This window comes from Perna viridis, chromosome 13 (assembly GCF_037379345.1).
Source record: "Perna viridis isolate PV_CMFRI_1.1 ecotype Kerala chromosome 13, ASM3737934v1, whole genome shotgun sequence".
Classification (NCBI taxonomy): Eukaryota; Metazoa; Mollusca; class Bivalvia; order Mytilida; family Mytilidae; genus Perna; species Perna viridis.
The window spans coordinates 16,339,916-16,362,364 of record NC_142457.1 but is presented as its reverse complement, the minus strand read 5'-3'; the positions used below and the strand labels follow the sequence as shown (position 1 = coordinate 16,362,364).

Genomic DNA, 22,449 nt, shown 5'->3' with positions numbered 1-22,449 from the left:
CTGGCATGGTATAGTAGTTATTAGAAAGAACACAGAAAACGTATTTCAATCGTTGGAATTTGTTTTTATCGGAATTCGTCCAATTGTGTATATCAATTAGCTGGCATGTGTTATAAAACTGTCATGTCATTATCCGCAACAGTTTATGGATGGGTGTTTCCTGATACGACCGAAATGGTTGAACCATAAATTATTGTTGCAAATATTGACACAACATTCAAAATCAAAACAGTTCAAGGTTAGGATTGTGATTCAATGTTTGACACAGACTAAGATTTCGACACGAATTAAACTGCTATATTTCCATTTAGCATTTCGGTGATTCTAGAAAAGCGGAGGACGCTTTCCCTACCGGTGCACCTGGTCCATGCTCCCAGTGTTTAGTGGAGTCCGAATTGCTCATTTACTTTTGTTAATTTGTATGTATGATTTTAGTTACTTTATGTTCTTTGTTGTGTATGTCTGTTTTCCATGTCTGGTCTTTGTCCCTGGACTGCATTCTTTTGATTACCGCTATAACCTTGGTTCCCTTGATTACTCCTTTACATGATATGATATCCATAATTCAAAGATTAAACTCGCAAAATAATAGTAGTTTCATTTTCGTAAGACCAAATAGGACAAAACTTTGTAATTATGATGATATCAGTGAACACCTTTAGGTATTAATAATACAATTAAAAAAAATCTCAGCACATAGTGTACAGAGAAAATATAAAAGTTAATAAACAGTTGATATGCAACTATATTCAGTAAAACTAAAAAAATAGAACAATTTGTGTGTGTTGTGCATTCCCAACCGAGTATTCGTACTTTATCCAAAATATAATTAACACATAATTGCTAATACAGATTTAAACACAAAGTGTAATTCTAACAAATATGAACAAATACTTCAAGCTTACTTGATACACATCTGGATAAAAATGAGATTTAATGTTGGAAACAGTATCAGAATTTGACCAGAAATGATGTGGCTGCTAATTTCTAATCAATGCAACTCACATATCCCACAAAAACCCAAATTTGTTTTTCTCTTATTTTATAACACCTGACGGTATAATTTAAAGGAGATTAAAAATAAGTTTCAGAACACCAGAAAGTGGCTGAATTCTGGCCCTTTGTATCCCTAATTCCTTAACGTTCATGCCACAACCACTTATATCAATCCTATCATTTTGTTGTATGGCATCTGTAGTACAATGTCAAAGAAATCCATTCATTTATGGTCAGGTTATTTCAGGATATTAGGAAAATGCTAGTTCGTGGGCGCCCTTTTGGCCTCTTATTTCTAAACAGCTGCATTTGCAACCCTAAAATTAGCTCTAACATTTGTGAAATTGTTTGACGCCATGTGGTACATTTTCAATTATATCCTAATGCATTTACAAAAGTTATTGCCCAGAATTCATAAAGACATTTGTCCCTGCTAGGCCCCTTATTTCTACACTCGACAATACCCTATATCTTTTCAAATATTGTTTATGCCGTCAATTTACCGAAGAAATCCATTTGGAACAAATGTTGTCTGTACTATTGTAATTAGAAATTCATTTCTAAAAGCAATAGAGAAAAACCTAAACGACACCCTGTAGGATCGTTACATGTTAGATGTTTGGCTTATATCTTCTCCATTTTAGTACTGTTATTTCTCCTTACTGATATCGTATACATTCAGGAATTTCCCATCCTCGTGGTAAAAAATATGTAGTAAAATGTACAAGACTAAAAATTCTTAAATTTTATTTCATAAATTTATGTAACTAACAAAAAGGTTATCATGTAGTGAGATATAACGATATTTGGAGTGAATATTGAACCATTCCATTGAAATTTAAAAAAAAAATACGACTGAATATTTTTAAACTAAAGATATACTGGACAGGAGTAATGCTTCCCATATATTCATAACAGCTTCATTTTGCAAGTTGAGTTTTGCTATTTTTAAAATTGTCCCGATTTCAAGGTTTTCTTAAAAATCAATTGACAACACGTATGTAACATGTACATTTAGACATTTAATCTTCAACTTTGACATGTGTAGCTTTTTTTTTTTGGCTGATCGTGTCCAGTATCTAAAGCTTTCATCAAACTACCTATACCTATATAAATTAAAGTGTTTATGAAGATTATCGATTACTCATTTGAAGGCCCAAAGCTATTGTTCTTGGTGATGACTTGAAATTAATTTATGCTTTTTGAACACGTGACTGAATTAAGAATAACCTAGACTTAAAATTTCAAACTGAAGTTCAAATTTATTCATAAATAATATTAAAACTGCATTGATTAGTATACATTGAGTGCGTTTGTAAATATATTCTTTTTTTTTCAAACGCAATGGATGTGGATTAGCAATAAAGTTTCTGATTGTATAAAAAAAATCAATTAAAGCATTAGGTAATAATCAATATATATGTGTGCGTTATAATTTCAAGTTGGAAAACAGTCAGTCTAAGCTCTTACCAGTATCACCGTTTATATACAGTTGCTACTTGATTACAAGCGATGCTTTTATCATGTGCTTTACAAACTTATTATTTAGTAATGTGCAACTAATGAGAATATAAACACAAATATAATTTCTTTTTATTGATATCATTCTTAATATAATTAGGGGGAAAACATTTAACAAGGTCTACACTTTACCTATTTTTATAAAGCAAGTTTCTTATTCTCTAACATTCAAAATTTGATGATGATGATGATGATGATGATGACGACGACGACGACGACGATGACGATGATGATGATGACGATGATGATGATGATGATGAAGGGTAAAACACCTTTCCACAATAGTTTCATTCAATAACTTGTCTTTGTTTATGACAAGGAATGAAAGTCAAAAAGTCAATGCAGCTACTCTTATCTTAAATCTGGATGAAGTTTTACTGTTGAAGAAGTATTGTATTGTTAGATCTGTGAACACCAATCTAAACTTTACGGTTATAAAACCCCGTTTACGCAAAGTCAGGTCGTAGATAGACGCAAATTAGCGACAGCAAATCGTTGAGTATAATTTACAAGACTTATCTCCCTTGTTTTTGCAACAGACAGATACACCTCTGACATTGTCAATTGGTTATTAAAGGATCTTTAGCTTATTTAAGATATAATGTTGAAAATTGAACCTAAAAAAACGTAAGATGTTATCTAATGAAATTCATCGTTTAATCCGAATGTTGTATCAAAATTTTCATTCTAATGTTTATACATTTTGAAGTATTCAGTATTTCAATCGAAGCTTTTATTATTTACATAATTAATCATTTGTTAACCGAAGCACGTCGTATTAGTATATTAGTATTGCTAATAGTACGCAGATCTGTAGAATGTTTTCTTTTTCAACTGTTATCAAGCGTAAATAATAAAACGCTTTGCTAGATTCATTATCGAAGAGCCATTCAATTTGAAATTAAAGATTTAGAGTTACAAAATACCATAACAACCATAGGTTTGCCGGAATGGTTTTGAATTCTACAAAAGTCTGCGAAAATTAGATTTGTTAGATATGAACAATTGTTTTACAATGTATCTCTTTGATGATAATAGGTACATGTAAATGTGTCTTAAGAAAACATCCCATTAAATGCTGTTATGTTACGTAATATTAGAAATGATCAACAGGTGCATGTACTTGAGTCAAATAAAAGCAGGTTTATAAAAAAAAATTGAAATGGATTATATCTTTTTTTTTGTATCAATGCAAAATGCAACTACATTAATTAAACACAACACATATGAAATTTGACAATAACATTGTACAAATGTAACAAATTTTAAGAAAGGAAACACACCCAAAGTTAGAGGTCATTCTTGGAAAACATAGGCTACACAGGAAAAATACAACATGTTATCCATATGTCTTGAAAAATAAATGAAAAAAAACATGTGTTTTTTAAAAGTTGAGGACCACCATGAAAAAATGAAAACATATGTTTCTGACTAACACATTAATTCATGGTAAACAAAGAAATAAAAATCATGGCAATACGATTTTTTAAAATAAGTGATCTGAAGTATTTTGAAATGCATATATTTACCATACTGGTCCTAAACATATGTTTCAATATGTTTAAAAATAAATGAAAACATATGTTTCATTTTTTTTTCTGTATAGATGTAGGAAGATGCGATGTGTGCTGCATATTGGATACATGTTACCGTGTTTGATTTATCATTGCATTAATGGCAAATTCGCAGTAAATAGTAAAGTTGTGGTGCCTTAAACACATTAGACAATGGCATTTTGACATTAAGATTAATATTCATGGATATGTTTCGGCTGTGAGTGTAGCTAAAGTACCTACATCGTCATAGCTCGAGAAATTTCAACGCTTATAGTATAAGCATTTTGCAAAGGAACAAAGCACAAATATGTACCCATATGAATGACATCTTGTTGGTAAAAGCTCCTCAAAATGTAACAAATATGTTTCCAGTGACCATTAAGCTTGCAACAAACCTGCGTTTCTGCATAAAACACCTACCCTTCTGAGATGTTAATATATGTGGATTTGTAACATAGAACAACATAATTTCCCAAATCAGTAAATGATTCAAGTAAAGTATTTTTATTGAGATTCAAATTTATCATATTGGAACCTAGTGTAAAATGTTGAAAATTCGGAAGTTTGAAGAGAACAATTCCGAAAAACTGCAGGATTGTAGGTTTTCTGGCAAATTTAAGATTTTTTTAAGTATCCACATATGATAAATGCCATTACGAGAGTAGGTAGTATTGCAAGTAGCTTGTTGTCCATCATTCACTTCGGACAACATCTTTGTAAGGTGATTATACATCTATTCCGTGGATCAAGTTTAAGATCCAGCTATATACCTCTCTTTGTGTGGATTCTTATGAAGCTATATATATACATATAGGGCAAGTCGTCATCACTATTTCGATGTTAAGGGAATACATGATCAAGCCATTTCAATCTTGTCATATTTCAGTTTTGTTTTTGATTGGATAAAAAATAAAATGACAATTATAAAAACATTACTTTTAACTGGATATCTTTTTCCTAAATGTTTATTTAATTTCAGAGATCTTATTAGAATTGAAATTTCGGAACTTTATCAACACAAAAGAAAATAACCAACATATCTTCTACAAAATTATTATTGCTACGTCTAAACTAATACTTTTGCATCAAAACGATGTTTGATCGTATCAGTTACACTTGTTTCTATAAGCTGTTTGACTAGTTAAACTAAAGTCAATTGTAGTGTGTTTTGTGAGAAATACCAGATGTTTATCATTTTACACTTGTAGGTGTTGATTTGTGGATCTAAATGAATTAGAGCAATCACGGGAACCAAGGTTAAAGTGGTAATCAAAGGAATGTAATCCAGGGACAAAGACCAAACATGGAAAACAGACATATACAACAAAGAACATAGAGTAACTAAAATCATACATACCAAGTAACAAAAAAGCAAATGAGCAACTTGGACTCCACTAAAAACTGGGAGCATGGACCAGGTGCACCGGTAAGCGTCCTCTGCTTTTCTAGAAACATCCGCCGAGTTGCTCATAAAAAGTCAAGTCCGGGGTAGACAATCGAGGAAAGGAAAACTATGACCCGTTGAATTAATCAGTTTTCATGGTGCTGATGGATACACCATAACGATCCACGAGTTCATGATGACGACCATAAAACTTCTGTAGTGATGACTTCAATCTTGTATCAACATAACCCTGTTCAAGAAGCATATTTGTTAGAGTTCTAGCGCCATACAAAAAGTGCGTAGTTTCGGCAAGCTCTGGCATAACGTATGAGTTGTGATATGAACACTCCATACGCAGGAGCCGAAGGGATGTTGCCACAGATGAAAGGTAGGTTGACAATTCTGAATGAAAAGTCATCACGTTTGTCGTAAAGTTTGGTCAATAGTTTTCCTTTTCCATCGATTTCTAAGTGTAGGTCAAGATATGAGGCTGACTTGACAATGTCTGTAGTATCCTTTATCTCAAGTTCTTTGGGGTAGATGCGATGTATCAAATCTCCGAAATTAGGATCGTTTAAAGATAATACGTCATCTATATAGCGGAAACTGAGCTTAAAGGATCTAGCTAAACGATATTCATTCTTTCGGATCAGATCAACTATAAAGTCAGCCTGATAACAGTGAAGGCATAGGTCAGTAGGCATAGACAATTAACAACAACAACTATCAGTTTATAAAATATATTTCAGCTTTTAATGTATGTACATGAGTTAGTTAGGCATAACAGTTTAGAAATGTAATAAATGTAATTCCCGTTTGGTTTGGTTCTGATAATTCAATATCTAATGAAGAAGAAAACTAATTTTAGTGAAAAATGGAATGGACAAAATGATGATAGAGGAAAAGAATTTAGATTAAATCTGGAAATTGGAAGATCTTGGTAGGATCGGTTATTTAAGCCGCCTGTAGTAAAACCAAGGCTCATACACCTGTCGAATACAACAGGGTGCTTAACATGCTAGGAACGTGGTATTTTTCCCAAAAACGGTGAACCACTAGTGGGAGGAGAGTTTTAATCCTGGTCAGTGTTCTCAGTGCTATTTATTCACTTTTAACGACAGGATTTGCGCTGGTTCGGGCCTAATATTTAGACACTTAAATCTGTCTCGGAGCTGTTTAATGTTCATTTATTTTATCATTTCGTATACATTTTGTATGAATTAATTGTCTACTCATTAGTTTGAGATATTTAAATTACGCCAGGCCTCCTTTTTGTTGTTTCAATATTTGACTTTAGGATGTTCGCTGGTCTTTTACGAATATCAATGATTTCAAAGAGTTTGTTAAATATTTTAAAGCCCTTCATGCTAGAACAATTTTAGAAGAAAAAAATAAATGGGTCAGTGTGCTTGTTTTTAATATGCATTTTAAATCATGGCGGGAAACAAATCTTTCCAGAAGTTCAATGTCAGATTTTGTTTCAGTTGGTTTAATCTATCAAACCCACTAAAACAAACAGGATATCATAAAAGAAATGAAATTATGAAGTGAAAGATGGGCTCACTGGTAAAATAATATTGATGTTATAACATAGATGAAGCTACATTAATCAGAAAATCTGTCAAGAAATGGTTCAACATGACCAGAGGACATTCTTAAAGAAAAGATACAAAGTAAAGAAGAAAGAAATAAGGAAAAGACCAAGTATGAACACACATATATATTGGAATTTTGATAGAAAACTACATGCATTTCCTATGAAAATACTCATATTTTTGCATATTTATTTGAACCTACATAATACATAAGGGAATAACATATAATGTATTATTGCTAGCCATGTTTAACACTGTTTATTTTCATAACAGACGTATTCATTTAGATGTGATGGATGCATTTTGGCTCCCAAACGGAAGTTTGGGATTCCTATTGTTTTTGCTCAATTTCTTCTTTTTATCATTATTATCATTAAGCCCCAGAACATGAAGTGTTTTCGCACGGTTTCTTTTTGTATTATTAAGTCTCCGAACACAAAGTGCATGGATCATATTCTTTTCCTCCTCCTTTCTTCTGTTTTTTATTATTTTTTTTACCGGTAAACTTGTCCTCTTGTTTTTTTTTTGTAATTAATGGAGGGATTAGAACGAAACTTTGCTAGAAGTTGGGACTTGCCCAACAGATGTTCGCGACACCACAAAGTTTGAAAATGGGGTGTTTCAGCCAAAAAGGGGATAGGTCATATTGTAGGACATTGCAATACCTCGGAAATCTAGGTAATCAGCAACATGAAACTTGGTGTGGTGCTAGAATTTTATAAACTCTATTATAACAAGTTAATCAATATCTCACGTGTTGTCATGGTAACGATAAATGAAATATTTTGCCGTTTTTTTTCTTTTTTGTTTTTTGTTTTTTTGTTTTTTTGTTTTTGCTTTCTTTTGTTTTTTTGTGTGACTTTTTAGACGTTTTTCCTTTACTAAGAAAAAATACTTGATGTATCAAACCAGCGAAATGTAATAAAATGCATATTTTTGAAGTGGCTGTCATACAAAATAAGGTGCCCCATGGGAAAAAAGTGTAAATGTCATTTGAATTATATGAAACTTGGTATTTAGAATTTAAATTGTATGCCAAATTTAAAATTTTAGGTTCTGTGAATATTTGGGGAACGTTACCCCACACATGTACATTCCATAAAAAGGTTTGAATAGATAGGCACTTCGGTCGGAAAGGGGGATATGTCATAATATATCACATTGTGATATCTGGGAAACTAGAATAATGCTGTGGTAGTAGATTTTAATATGCAAAAAAGCTAATTGATATTTGACTTGTTGCCATGGTAACGAAAAACGAAATATTTCGTTTTGTCCTTTATGTGGAGAAATTGACCTGATATATCTTTACCATACTTAAGATAAATATAAAACTATTTAAGTATTTACTAAATTAATACGTTGGATTATTGTAAGAAGCCGCCATTTCAAAATAACCGCCATGCATCCACCATAAGGTGCCCCATCGGAAATCAGTGTAAATGTCATAAGAATTTTATGACACTTGGTATTTAGGCTTAAAATGGTATGCTTAATTCAATTTCGAGGGTTCTGTGATCATTTGGGGGCGACAGTGGACTTGTATATGACTTGCTTACAAGCAATACTTAAAACTTGTTTTCTTCCAATGATTTTTGTCCGGAGAATTAGTGTAAAAATGGCATGCTGAGTGCGAATTTATTGATATCAAGATGATTCAAAATTCGCCGTAGCCATGGTAACCGGTTTCCCTAAAATATTTCAAAATTCTCCGATTTTAATGGAAATCGTCTTTTAGGAGTTATAATTTAGAGATATCGAGATGATTTGTATGTTGACGTTTAGATTTAAAAATTCTCAGTTTTGGAAGAAATCTCTGTTTCAAAGGTCCTATTGACTTACTGAGTCCAAATTTTAGGGTGATAATAGACAACTGAATCCAAATTTTGAGTTTTTGAGTCACAGATGAAGCAGGTTTTGGGAGTCCTCCATGATCCTTTAAATCATAATCATCCCTTGTTTTAGATCGTAATTACCTTGGCACCTATAAGATTTGTCGGCCCTTATTCGTAAGCATACCAAATGCAAAAAGACATCAATTATATTTAATGCGAACAGGTGGAGCATATCTCCTCTAGATATTATTATCGGTTTGACAGTATAGCTGGTTGCGGGTGATACTGATAAGACCAAAAATATAATTTTCATTTGAAAGTTTTAAGTGTTAAGTTTAATTTTGTTATCGCTTTTTTGTTTGAAATGAACAATTAAGATTTCAAAAGTAGAGTTGCATATGTGAACTGATTGAGGAGATACAGTTGACATTGAAGCCTAGGAATATTCCATGTTATATACTACAAATATTGTTTTGAGATTGTAAGAGCTACAGATAATGTTTAACATTTCAATTGAAACGAACATTGTTTCAAATGGTAAAAATGGTAAATAAAGAAACCAAGATGAGGACAAGAAAGAACATTATCATGTTAAAACAAATAGACAATGAAAATAGACACAAAAACAGTAAGAAATTGAAATGACGTCAATGAAACGCACATAAAAACAGAAGTCATTGAGCGATCCGAACTCAATTAGGAGCATAGGCCAAGTGCGTCTTCGTCTGCCTTAACAGAAATAAAAATCGAATTGATCATACATTTTCAACAGATTGTAAAATAGCTAAGATTTATTTTGCTAAGAATAAAAAGATACAAAACGCAAAAACAAATCATAAAATTATCGGAACAGGTGGATGAACAGGATGATAGAATGTACTGTCGAATGAATTAAGGCATCATATGAGATAATTAGATATTAACAAATGATGACGCTTTATGATGTAATTCCTTGGTGGTAACACATACTTTCACATTAACTGAATTGTTTCCATATAATCAGACTCATTTGAACAATGTTATGTATAAATTAACATAAGTGTCAGCAATGTAATAATCATCCAAATCTTGTAATACATGTCTGTGAATTACCCAAAACAATGATTCACATACTAAATTTAGTAAGAACATTGCTTTATAGGTCTATATAATGAAAAATGTATTCCAATCTGTTTGCTCTGAGCAGATAATTCACATTGAAAATTTATTATTTTCTATTTAAAGAGTTATCTCCCTTTATTTTGATTTCTGTGGTACATTCTTTAAAATTTATATCTTCTGTCAACCGAACTTATATGAAAAGCCACATGCTAATTCCTGTTTACTTTTACATTTCAAACAAAGTATCAAATTTTAAAAATATGTAGACTTTCCAAACATGAATCCCTTCTTGAATGATTCCAATAAATTCCAAGAATTTGACTTAAAATGCTTTTAAAAAAATAATATACTTTTTGCCTGAGAAATCAAAATGCTGTATAAAAAAAACCATGATGTTATTTTTTTAAAGCACAGCAAACATACCGGTTAAATCTGTCTTAGTGATTATCAAATAACTTTTGTAGTACTAAGTAGGTAATATGTTTTGCCAATTTATAATGTTAACGGAAATTTGTAGTTATTTCATCGATTTTCTGATTAACAATGTTCGCATCTTTGTAAATTAATGTGTCAGAAGGCTTGCGAATAATAATAAAAAAAATAATGCAACGTATTAATTCTTATCATTTTGTGGCCCTTTCATTTCCTGAAAATTTTAGCTAACCTACCTCTTTATATATGTATAAATAAAAAGACTAAACCAAAACAAAAAAGAATCATAAGCTGTTACATTAACGTGTGAAATTGAAATTACTAAGTAATGATTCTTAGCAACTTTCATATAATTATTCCGAAATTTGGCGGTCGTCTGAAATGGTTTTCCCATCCTGACATTTGGCTGACATGTTAAACAAACTTAATGTTTTGCCAAAAGTTGTCTTGATAGAAGAGGCGTTATGCATGTCGCCTACGTCTCAAGATAAACATAATGAAAACGAATGTGTTTCCCTAATTTATAAGAAATTAATCATTTTTGCTCCATCTAAGGTCGGCAAGTAACATTTGGATGAACTACAAAACAGACTTTGTTGGCAAAGTAAGCGCAGAGAACGCTAAATATCATTCAATACTAAAATGTCAAAGTTAATTTCCAATGCCAAATTTGATATAAGAAGAACATACCCCTTTCATATATTGGATTAATTTTTGGTAAAAATTTCATGACGACATTGCAACAGATAGCCCCTGCACGTCCATGTTTACCGCAACTTTATATCGCAATGAAGCATATGAATACAAAGCAACAACCAACATGAAAACAAAAATGAAAAAACAAAAAACAAAAACAAAAAACAAAAAAAACTTACATATAATGCCTTTTTAAAATAAGCTCTAATATAAGAGAACACACAAAAAGCAAATTGGATCTGCAATAACTATACCAATTAAAATGTTGGTTTTCCAAATCAACTGTCATTAAAAATTGAAATAATGACCTAATGTCTCTCTTCGTTACTCATAAAGTAAGCATAATACATTTAGATGATTTGTATATACAACTGCAGATCACATAAAAATATTCATCATAAGTTATTCATACCAGGCATGAATGAATAATTTCACACAAAACTGAATATTTACAAAACAGTATACTCTATATCAAAAACACAACTAAATCCTGTTGAAATTATGTGATTTTTGTCTATTTCCGTGCTGTTCTATTGTTATGAATTCGATTTGTTCGCATTTGAATAGTTGAAGATATAACAAAAACTTACCTTTTTGTGGGGTAGAATTCCCTTGAAACTATTCAGCTTTTTTTTGTTTGTTTGTTTGTTACTCAACAAGCGTTGTTCACTGGAATAAAATTGAAATATGTCAACAATGGAGGAGGAATATCAACTTTTCCGTAGTATGCTTAACGATTGGCCACTTCAATACTTGGTTGTCAAATACCTGATTTCAAATATATCCACCTAATAACAAACAAAAATATTTTGCAATTTGATTCAAAGTCATTGCAGCAATACTCATGATGTTTGTTTCTTGCATTGTTTTAAGATTGCGATAAAGGTCATAATAGAAATATCTTACCTATTCTATGACAAGAATCCGTTGAAAAATGTTTTAAGAAATTTACAAATTTCACTCACTGGTAAAGACTGAAATGGAAATTCAAACTGTAGACATTGATCAAAACGAATGACGATAACCTAGAAATCTTGCAATGAAAGGACAATTAATGAAGTTGTAACCGTCTTAAAACAGATATTTAACATATTAACCCGAATACATCCCCACGTTTAGAAAATTCACGAATTGCAAAAGCAAAATGCTTAAACAGTGAAATAGTTTGAATAAGATATCATTCCGTTCTGAATATTTTAACCTATAACATCATACGCAGTAGGACCCCATGGGAAATTTTTACATTCATGAATGACATTAAAGCCTCTAAGTAATTTAAAACATCACGAACGTGATTAAATCACTAGACATGTTTACTTATTTATAATTAGCGCCATAATATTAGCCAGCCGATTAAATGATAACGGTGTATTTTTCCATTAAACAGTTTAGTACCTTTAAATCAATTTCTTGATCGTGAATGAGTAATCAATGGAACCAAGGTTATAGCGGTAATCAAGGAGTAATCAAGGGAACCATGGTTATAGTGGTAATCAAAGAGTAATCAAGGGAACCAAGGATATAGCGGTAATCAATGAGTAATCAAGGGAACCAAGGTTATAGCGGTAATCAAAGAGTAATCAAGGGAACCAAGGTTATAGCGGTAATCAAGGAGTAATCAAGGGAACCAAGGTTATAGCGGTAATCAAGGAGTAATCAAGGGAACCAAGGTTATAGCGGTAATCAAAGAGTAATCAAGGGAACCAAGGTTATAGCGGGAATCATAAGAATGTAATCCAGGGACAAAGACCAGACATGGAAAACAGACATACACAACAAAGAACATAAAGTAACTAAAATCATACATACAAATAAACAAAAGTAAATGAGCAACTCGGACTCCACTAAAAACTGGGAGCATGGACCAGGTGAATGCATATCGATATTTGTAATATATATGGTTGGTATTTGTGTATTTTTTTATACTTTTGGAATAATCGATGTAAAATAAAAACCTCCCTAAACCGAACACATTGAAAAAACTAAATCATGTATGTACAAAGTTTTTTTTAAGGTAAACATGATAGAAGAATTACAAACGTTTAGTTCTGTCTCTAAATGTTGTCTTTAAATGGGTAATGCTACAAAGGGGAAAGCATTTCGGATTTGCTTGATCATCAACATTTTATATCAATATTTTATACGAATATGTGTAAAAACTTTTGTATAATAATGTCGAGTTACATGAAAAACGGAGTAAATTTGGCTACGTATCATGTGAAGCAACATCCCTTCAACACCTGAGTATGGTCTCTTATCACAATTCGTATTTAATGGCAGGGCTTGCCGAAACTACGCGACTTTTTGTAGCACGCTTGACTTTTTATTATCAGCTTGATTGATTGTTTCAGTTCAGGACTTCTGAAAAAAGATAAAGTTGCTTAAATATCAGTCATCAATACAACAAAAAACATGGTCGTCATCCTGAACTGGACAATCGATATGATGCTTGGATCTGCTCTATGCGATCTGATTTTTCATCTTGAAACTGGTCAATGTTCTTGGATTAAGAGGAGTGCAGGTTGCGTGTTTGTAGTTTTGTTTATTTTCTCCTGTTGTTTTATTTTGTTTCATGTTCTATGCTGTGTGCGTCTATTCTCCTTGTCTTGTTATACTGTTTTAAACGTTTTTCACCCCCTTGATTTTCATGTTTAATGTTTGGGCTTTAATACTCGTTAATATTTCCAAGAATGAAAAGATTAAAACAAAATGTACGAAAATTTGAGATAGTACGTTATTACAAGGAAGGCAACATTAAATGATATAACATATTTAGGAGATTCATACGTTATATAAAGTTGAGTTATCGAGGCAACCAAAATTCCATAGAAGAACCATTCAAATCATATTGACAGTTGACAGTATTGACCAACCAAAACAATGCATATTGAGAATATGATTACTTTGCATATTACATAATGAAATTATGAAGAAAATTGAAAATTATTTGTTTCAAACAGGAAGAGTAATCAAGGGAACCACTATTCTTGCGTAAATGAAAAGACTGTAATCCGGGGACAAAGACCTGACATTGGAAAAAAGAACATAAAATAACCGAAATAATGCATTCAAAGTTGCAAAAGTAAAAGAGCAACTGGGATTCCACTGAAAACTGGGAGCATGGACCATGTGTGGCGGTAGGGTAAGTGTCCTCTGCTTTTCTAGAAGCACACAGCGAGTTGCTCATAAAAAGTTCAGGGAAGACCTTGTTTTATTGAAAGAGGAAAGGAAAACTAGAACACGTTGAACAAACTAGTTTTCATTGTGCTGATGGATACACCTTAACGATCCACGACTTCATGATGACGACTATAAAACTTCTATATTGTAAAACTTACATCTTCAATCTTATAGGAAAATGCCCTGTTCCAGAAACCTAAGTGTAAGAAATTTAGGGTGATACAAAAAGCCTGCATAGTTACGACAAGCTCTGGCATCAACTGAAAATAATAGCTGTAAAACACAATTTGTTCCCTTGTTTTTAATTGTGTAATCATTAGGAGGCTTTGAGACAAAACAAAATATCAAAATGTATATGATTCAAAAATGCGATTGTGTTCATCTTCAGTATTCAGGAATAATTGTAAATGTCACATCATGCGAATCTGTTATGTCTCAAACAGTCTTTATATTCATAAATATATGCTAATCATCTTATGTCACATACGAATCGAACAGATATATTAAATATGCGCCTTTTGCTTTATTTATTGTATAGTTAATCCTGTAATTAAACCAACCAGGTTCTTATGTGTTCCGAAAGATGATAATAGTAAAACCACATGGAAGAAGAAACGAAAAAAACTGTATCATGTTAAAAAACAAGATTTCGATGCAGATCACTTATTCACCTGAATGCATTATCTAAGATCATCGCATTTCTAGCTAAAATAATCAATACATCTGGTATATTTAATACTGACATTTCGTGTCATGAAATGTTACAAATAGTTGACACACTTTAAAGCCTGTTTCTGCCGTAATGACAATTAATATAATCTTTGTAAAAAGACAAAAAAAGCAATGTTGCATGGATTTTAGCGACAACTTACTTTGCGTTTTGTTTTTTGATATTTGTTTTTGACAGAATCATACAAAAATCATCCAACTTTAGAATAATCAAGGCCGACGACAGCAAACAATATGAATAGTAATATGCATTGATCGTATTTCCTTTATGAAGATGTGGATTGTACAATTTTGTTCAAAGTTTTACTGTAAAAAAATGGACTATTTGAGAATAACATGCTTAAACCTTATCGAACCTTATCGAAAAAGGTCATATCTATTTTCGTGACATAAAAAAAACATAATGCACTTAGACGACGATAAGTGTTGCATATATTGGGTTTTTATATAAACACTAAGTTAACTTGACATTTTTTCTACCGGAAACGGAAATGGAAAAACAGCAATACACAGGCAATCAACAGTCGTTAAAACAAGACAGGAATGCTTATAAAGACAACCACATTAAGCTTCAATTGCATGATACATCTTCAATCATTGTACTGGTATTAAGCAAATGTACTGTTGTTTGGTTTTATGGGAAATGGAGAATGAAAGTATTGGGAACAGGGACGAGGAATTTTGATTTTATAAGGGGACATGGACAAATAAAAGGAGATAAGATTTCCAAAAGCGTCTAAATTTATTTTGAATTCAACTGGATATGATATTTAATAAAATGAAATCTTACAAATTCACACTCTGTACTGGTAAAAAACATCAGTTCTAAATATCATTTTACCATTTGATATAAAACGGAGCCATTCCAATTTTGTCATTACATTATATTCAAATAGATCTTCATATTTTGTGAAAGACTGCTCAAGTGAGTACGTTTAATAACAATGTCAATCAAGGGAGTCACGTTTAAAGCGGTAATCAAAAGACTGCAATCCAGGGACAAAGATCAGACACGGAAAACGGACACACACAACAAGGAACACAAAGCAACCAAAATCATCCACACAAAGCAACAAAAGCTAATGAGCAACTCAGACTCCACTAAAAAACTCGGAGCATGGACCAGGTGCACCGGTAGGCTGTGCATCCTCTGCTTTTCTAGAAACACCCGCCGAGTTGCTCATAAAAAGTAAAGTCCGAGTTAGGCGACGAGGAAACTGCTGACAAATATTTACTATCTTAGAGCAGTTATTGGAATACATGAAAAATATTTACCGATTAGATCTATGTTTACTGTTTTGCTTTTTGAATCAAATTATCTTCTTCTTGTTTACATGCTGATATCTTAATTATCCTTTATGTCAGATTTTTACTATTTTGTACTATATTTTTGAAGCAATGACCATTATTATGCATTTGTTTTCATCTACTAACAAAATCTAAATGGACTAAATGGACAGAAGAGTTTCAATAAAAACTTCACACGACCTCTCTGTGGCTTTGCAAAGAAAGATGTGAATATTAATGAAGATTGCACTCAGTGCTGTGTGGATTTACTAAAAAACAGAGGAGTCTCAATAAAAATCATCAAGAAAAACGCAGTGGGTTTTTAATACAAAATATGGAATTTTAATAATTGGGAAGTTGCTATAGAGAACACTGGTGACTATATTTAGGTATTGGCGTAGAGTGATACCAGAGAAAAATGGGGAGTTTACACTACCAGGAGCTAATATGGGCCCAGTTAGCATTTTAGAACATGCAACAAGTTGATTTATAAGAGTTGGCTTTACAAATTATTGGTATAGATTTAATTGCTCTTAAGACATTATATAGCAGAGCAGTATTTTGTCCAGGTTTGACGGCAGATAAACCACAGACGATGTACTGCTTGAAGAAACTTGAACAGTAGCATTGAAAAATAGACTATGCCACGGACGGATTGGTTTAGCTCTATAAATTAACCACTGCATGGTGGTTTGAACTAATGTGCTCGATTCGGGTGATAGAAGTAATATATTTGTATGTAATAAGATGACTAAGCTTTTTTGGATATAAAATCATGTTGATAAAGACGAGAACAAAAGAGTCGGTTTTATAGGTTTGGTGATAAATCTTGACAAGTTCAATACTTCAATCAAAATCAATTATATTTATAAACTTGATTGAATATTTTCTGAACCTGAAATAGCCTTAGGCTAGAAAAAATTAGTAAACCAGTATTCCAGAGGTTGAGAAGTTACTCAGTGATTCTTCCTAATAACAAAATTAAAACAAAAAGAAAATTGCCGAATAAGATTTTAACTTCCAATTTCAAAGTCTTACTCTTTGCAAATACAGTTTTATTATAACCATTTTATACTAGACTTAGTGTGTATGATAATAAATGCACAGTGAGGAACAATCTAAATTCATTCAGTCTCAAGTGAACAAATTTAATCAGAAGAAATAAAATGATACGATCAAGAAAAGATTGGTTTTAAAATCTTCAGTGACAGTGAATGTAGTACCGTGTCCATGGTATTACACTTCATATGTTTATTCTGAATTCCCCATTTTCTAGTTAGTTCAATGAATTAACTGGTTTTTTTTTCTTTCACCAATTAGTAATGCTGTTTCCTTACAAATGTTTCCTCTTATAACAATTTCCGAGAAATCTACTTTATCGGACGAACCGATTTTCTTTTAATCGAGATTTAGTATCGTTTATTTTTCATTAATTTCCGATGTACTTTCTCGAGTTAACAAGTACGTTTTACCTCTTCATTTGTCATTATCTTAAATTTGACGTGGTTAAAATTAGCACTTGTCAAAATGTTCCATTTAAAGCTAAAGTAAAATTGGTATGTACAAACATTTATATTATGTTAAATCTCACAGTTTAAGCAATTTAATTTTCATATAATATCCTAATTATAAAATAGGCAACTACTTACCTACTTATTTTATTTAAACAAAAAACGTGAATAACCATGTGTAGTTTGTATCCTCTGTTTGTAAGTTAAATTCCCTTCAAAACTGTATAATCTACGAATTGATGCATTGAATAAATTGAAATTTCTACAAAATAATATCAACAAACACTTCGTTTCCTTTATTGTAATAAATATTGTATTGAGATATCGTGAATAATAAATACGCTGGCTTTTTGACTGTTGATAAAAACAGAGAATAGAACAAAGCACTCATATCTGTTTATTTTCATACGTCAAGATATTTTATTTGTTATCGTTTGTGAAAATAGTATCGCTTTCAAATTTATGCTTCATTACTATTCAAGTTGAAAGAAAACGTTGACTCAGCAATGTAGCAATATATTTTTTATCAAACATTTTAATAGCATGATTATATTATATAAAATTTATTAATTACACTGAATGTGTTTTTTACAAAAATCTCGTATTACGTTCTAATAGAATCATTGAGTTAGGAGTACCCCACGCCTTTCATGGCTGCATTTACTTTGCCCAATTATGTCTTACGTAAATTGTGAATTTGCATATATTTTAGTTCTATTGGTCCATGCTCCAAGTTTTTTGTAGAGTCTGATTTGCTCATTTACTATTGTTACTTTGTATGAATTGTTTTGTTTTAATTCATGTGTCTGTTTTCCATGTCTGGTCTTTGTGCCTGGATTACATTATTTTTATTTCCACTAGAATCCTGGTTCTCGTGATTACTCTTTCAAGGTCTATGTTTGTCCTGACTTCAAATTGATGTGAAAATTTGCATTCCTGTTTACTTCGGTATACATTTTCCCTAATGAACTAGGTATCACTTTATCTCCGAATTACTAATACACTTATACGTTTATGGCGTTATACAGTCACGAGAAAACGATAGTAGTTCTTTAATAATTTCAATATAGAAAATTAAAAGTATACACACAATTTGTGAAAGTTCTATACCCTGAGGTATTTGTATTAAAATATATATTGAGTATGGTTTATTTTTACTCTAATTTTATTTACACAATCATATTAATATATATGTATCCAGTGCGTTCTATCTTTAATAAATGCTATAGTTTTAAGAGTAACGTAGATTTTGATAGTGTCATAATTGATTACTCTTTTAATTTTGTTACTTTGTATGTATTATTTTGTTAATTTAACGTTCTTTGTTGTGTGTGTCGGTTTTCCTTGGATTACATTTTGATTTCCGCTAGAACCTTAGTTCCCGTTTTACTCTTATAGAACCAGAAAATCAGTCGTTATGAGTAAATATCATTTTATTCAAAATGAAAGCAATACTGTGTGCATTCACAGTCGTAATTCTACTATCGTACTTTTTATATAATTGTATTAGTGATAGTTGTAATATATAACTACAACGATTATCTGAGTCCTTCATCAAATCGGTTGCAGGAAGCAATTTATTTAGTCTTGATAATTTCCAAATTGAGTGTTGACAAAAGTAAAGTGCTTCGACGTCTTAGAAAATATCAAACTGAAACTATCAAATAAACACATTTTTATTAAATTATATGGATCTACTATTGATGAAATCATAGTGATCTACTATTGGTGAAATCATACAGGTATTGAATAGTACGGGTTTAAATTAAGTGTCGTTTCTTATTTAGTACTATTCCGTGTAAGAATCAGGCAATGGGTGGCACATTATAATTTTCAGTTTATCTAGAAAACAACTGAACAGCTATTTAAATTTATCCTGAAGCATCTGTGAAATAGATATTTTTACTGCATATATAAGGAAACATTTCCGACATTTTTCTCTAGTGCATTTCAATTAAATTTGACCTATCAATATCCTAAAAAGGCAAATTTTACAAACATTTTGACATTAATTTCTTTGGGTTATCAGGTATAGATACTTGGATAATGCAACAAAATCTCTGTGTATTTTTTCTTCATGTGCCACACCTTATACACACTTTGGCAGATTCTTAGACGGAGGAGTACTTAATGTTTTATTCTTTTATGCTGGTGCCATATGTCTCTGTTAATGTCGTCATAACTACACGACATCGCAAAAGTTAATTTGCATAAACAGGGGATAAATAACAGTCCACGGAAAAAGGCAAAACAATCTAATTAACCATAATTGAAGATTTAGATAAGACCATTCGTTTGTCATGTCGCAACAAATTTTTTTAAGTGTTTAATGTTCTTATTCAAGTCAACAAGAGACATTAATTTCTCCTTTAAGTACTCCGAACGAATCAAAATTATTCTAAAATGGGAATAAGATACATTGCTGCACCAATCAATTTATCATCAAAAACGTTATAAGTTACATTTTCCAATTAAAATGACGTTTCATATTAAGTATAATACTTGAACAAAATATGAATTGCTAATAACAATGAAAAATTGTAACAAAATTTGCGATGAGAAAAAAATAATTATCAACGCTTTAAAAAAAAAACGATATGCGTATCATTGTTTTAGTTGTAAATTTAATACGAACATCATGTATACTGTGCTTTTGCGAGAGGTATGTTTTGGATATTTTAAGACATGTATTTAATCATTTGAAGAGTACAAAGATACACACTAAATGTATACTAAGTAACATATGAACAGTAATTGAATTACAAATGCATTATTGAATGATAAAAGACAGGAAATGCAAATATATACATGTAAAAAAAGAAACACGATATGTTAAATTAAACACCTGCTTAACGTTTTAATGGGTGTCTATGGTATATTTGAAGGTTTTATGTGCTTGTAAAAGTTCAGCGCGTATCTGTTGATTACCGGATGGGTAGGAGTAGATTACCAGTCCTTATCAAAATAATAACCATGATACTATTTTATCCAATTCTTCCTTGGAGATCATTATAAATGAACCTGAATCCTTATTTAGGTCCGTAATCTTTGATAAATTTCAATATTGCACAAGTTGCGGATAGAATTTTTTTTATAATCAGAAGTGTAATAAAATCGCTTAATATACTTTTCTGTAAGTCGTACGTGTTTCTGTGCCCTTAATGGTCACGTAGAGATCATTGCATACACATTATTATTAACATTACAAGGTCCCGGGGCCCTAAATCTGGACACATTATGTAGTTTGAGGCAATTTTTACTTTTGTTGACGTTTTCTATTTCAAGGACTTGATTGGAGTTACCACGGAAGTGAAGAATTAACTCAGACTTCAGCATGTTTTAATCTTAGTGACGACGAGGCCAGAAAGTAATATTTTATATATCCTGTTTACCGTTGAAAATAGAATAACGGAGTTTATATTGATAGGACAGCGATGTCGTTTGATACGTATCATCGAATACCGGACTTATAATCTGGCTTGTTCTAAATACGTACAATCATATTGTGTGATATTAGCCATTTTAGTATATAATATAAATCTACCATAAGAAATGGGGCAACCGCCGTGTACATGTATAATTATTACAATCCACGACGAAAATCACCATTTATAGCATGGTATTTTTTTCATGATTAATTTAAATACTACTTCTTGTCATATACATGAATAGTTCATTATCATTAGATCGAATTTTGACTTGATCAAAATGGCATATGACATTATTTTTTAATAAATTACATTCAGTGCTATGTCTTGGCTCAAATGCCGTAAAATTTCAAAAGATCTGTCTTGCTTTACTTACAATAACAACTCAATGTATTACTTCTTTTTCAACACACTTCGATTTGAGTCAGTCAGATTTGTATAACCAATGTACTGTATTGCACCAATGGTTGAAACCAGAAGACCATACAATATACCTCACAGAAATATTTTCAATATAGTTCATATTTTATTCATACAAGTTTTATTCCAATTACAATTGTTTAACATTATTTAATGTTATCCTCAGCAACTGAATTAGTGTCATTGATGCTTAATTACTTGTATTAACTATACAAATTGCGTAGAAGATAGCATTTAATCAAACGCTAGATATATGCATGCAATAAAAATGTCCCCACGATTTATATTGCTTCTTTGTTGACTATGTAGTCTATGAAGCCCTTCAACCTATCTGCGTGAGACAGCAGAACGATGACTTTTTTCAACAGTTAATTGATAGTCAACGTTTTAGGTTCATAGGTAGCATTAACAATATATACTAGTTTGGTGCAAGAGTAATCAAGGGAACCAAGGTTATAGCGGTAATCAAAAGAATGTAATCCAGGGACAAAGACCAGAAATAGAAAACAGACATACACAACAAAGAACATAAAGTAACTAAAATCATAAAATCCAAATCATAAAATTTCAATCCATTAATACACGTGTTCGAGTGAGTGATATGCCTACATGTGAACTGTTCTTCTGTAAGCTAACACATACAATGTCTAAGTTAACGTGTCGAATCAAAGCAAAACAGGTTTCTTTACTGTGTCAATCGTGTTCGTCTTAAAATGCACGGAAAATCTGCCATAGAACTTAAACCCATAATCTCATCAACCATTCGATCAATTGTTAC

General features: G+C 31.5%; 1 protein-coding gene across 7 annotated transcripts in view; it reads right to left on the bottom strand.

The window, feature by feature from the left end:
- The window catches only part of LOC148599742 (arg8-vasotocin receptor-like), a 76,278-nt gene that overhangs the window by 33,644 nt on the left and 20,185 nt on the right, over positions 1-22,449 (bottom strand). For 5 of the 7 annotated variants that reach the window (XM_088558668.1, XM_088558670.1, XM_088558667.1 and 2 more), the window contains 2 exons: positions 12,023-12,090; positions 11,707-11,785 (listed from right to left, as the gene is read on the bottom strand). The gene's annotated coding sequence lies outside the window, so the exon portion shown is untranslated. The remainder of the gene's footprint in view (positions 1-11,706; positions 11,786-12,022; positions 12,091-22,449) is intronic. The other 2 variants (XM_088558673.1, XM_088558672.1) reach the window with 1 other exon arrangement.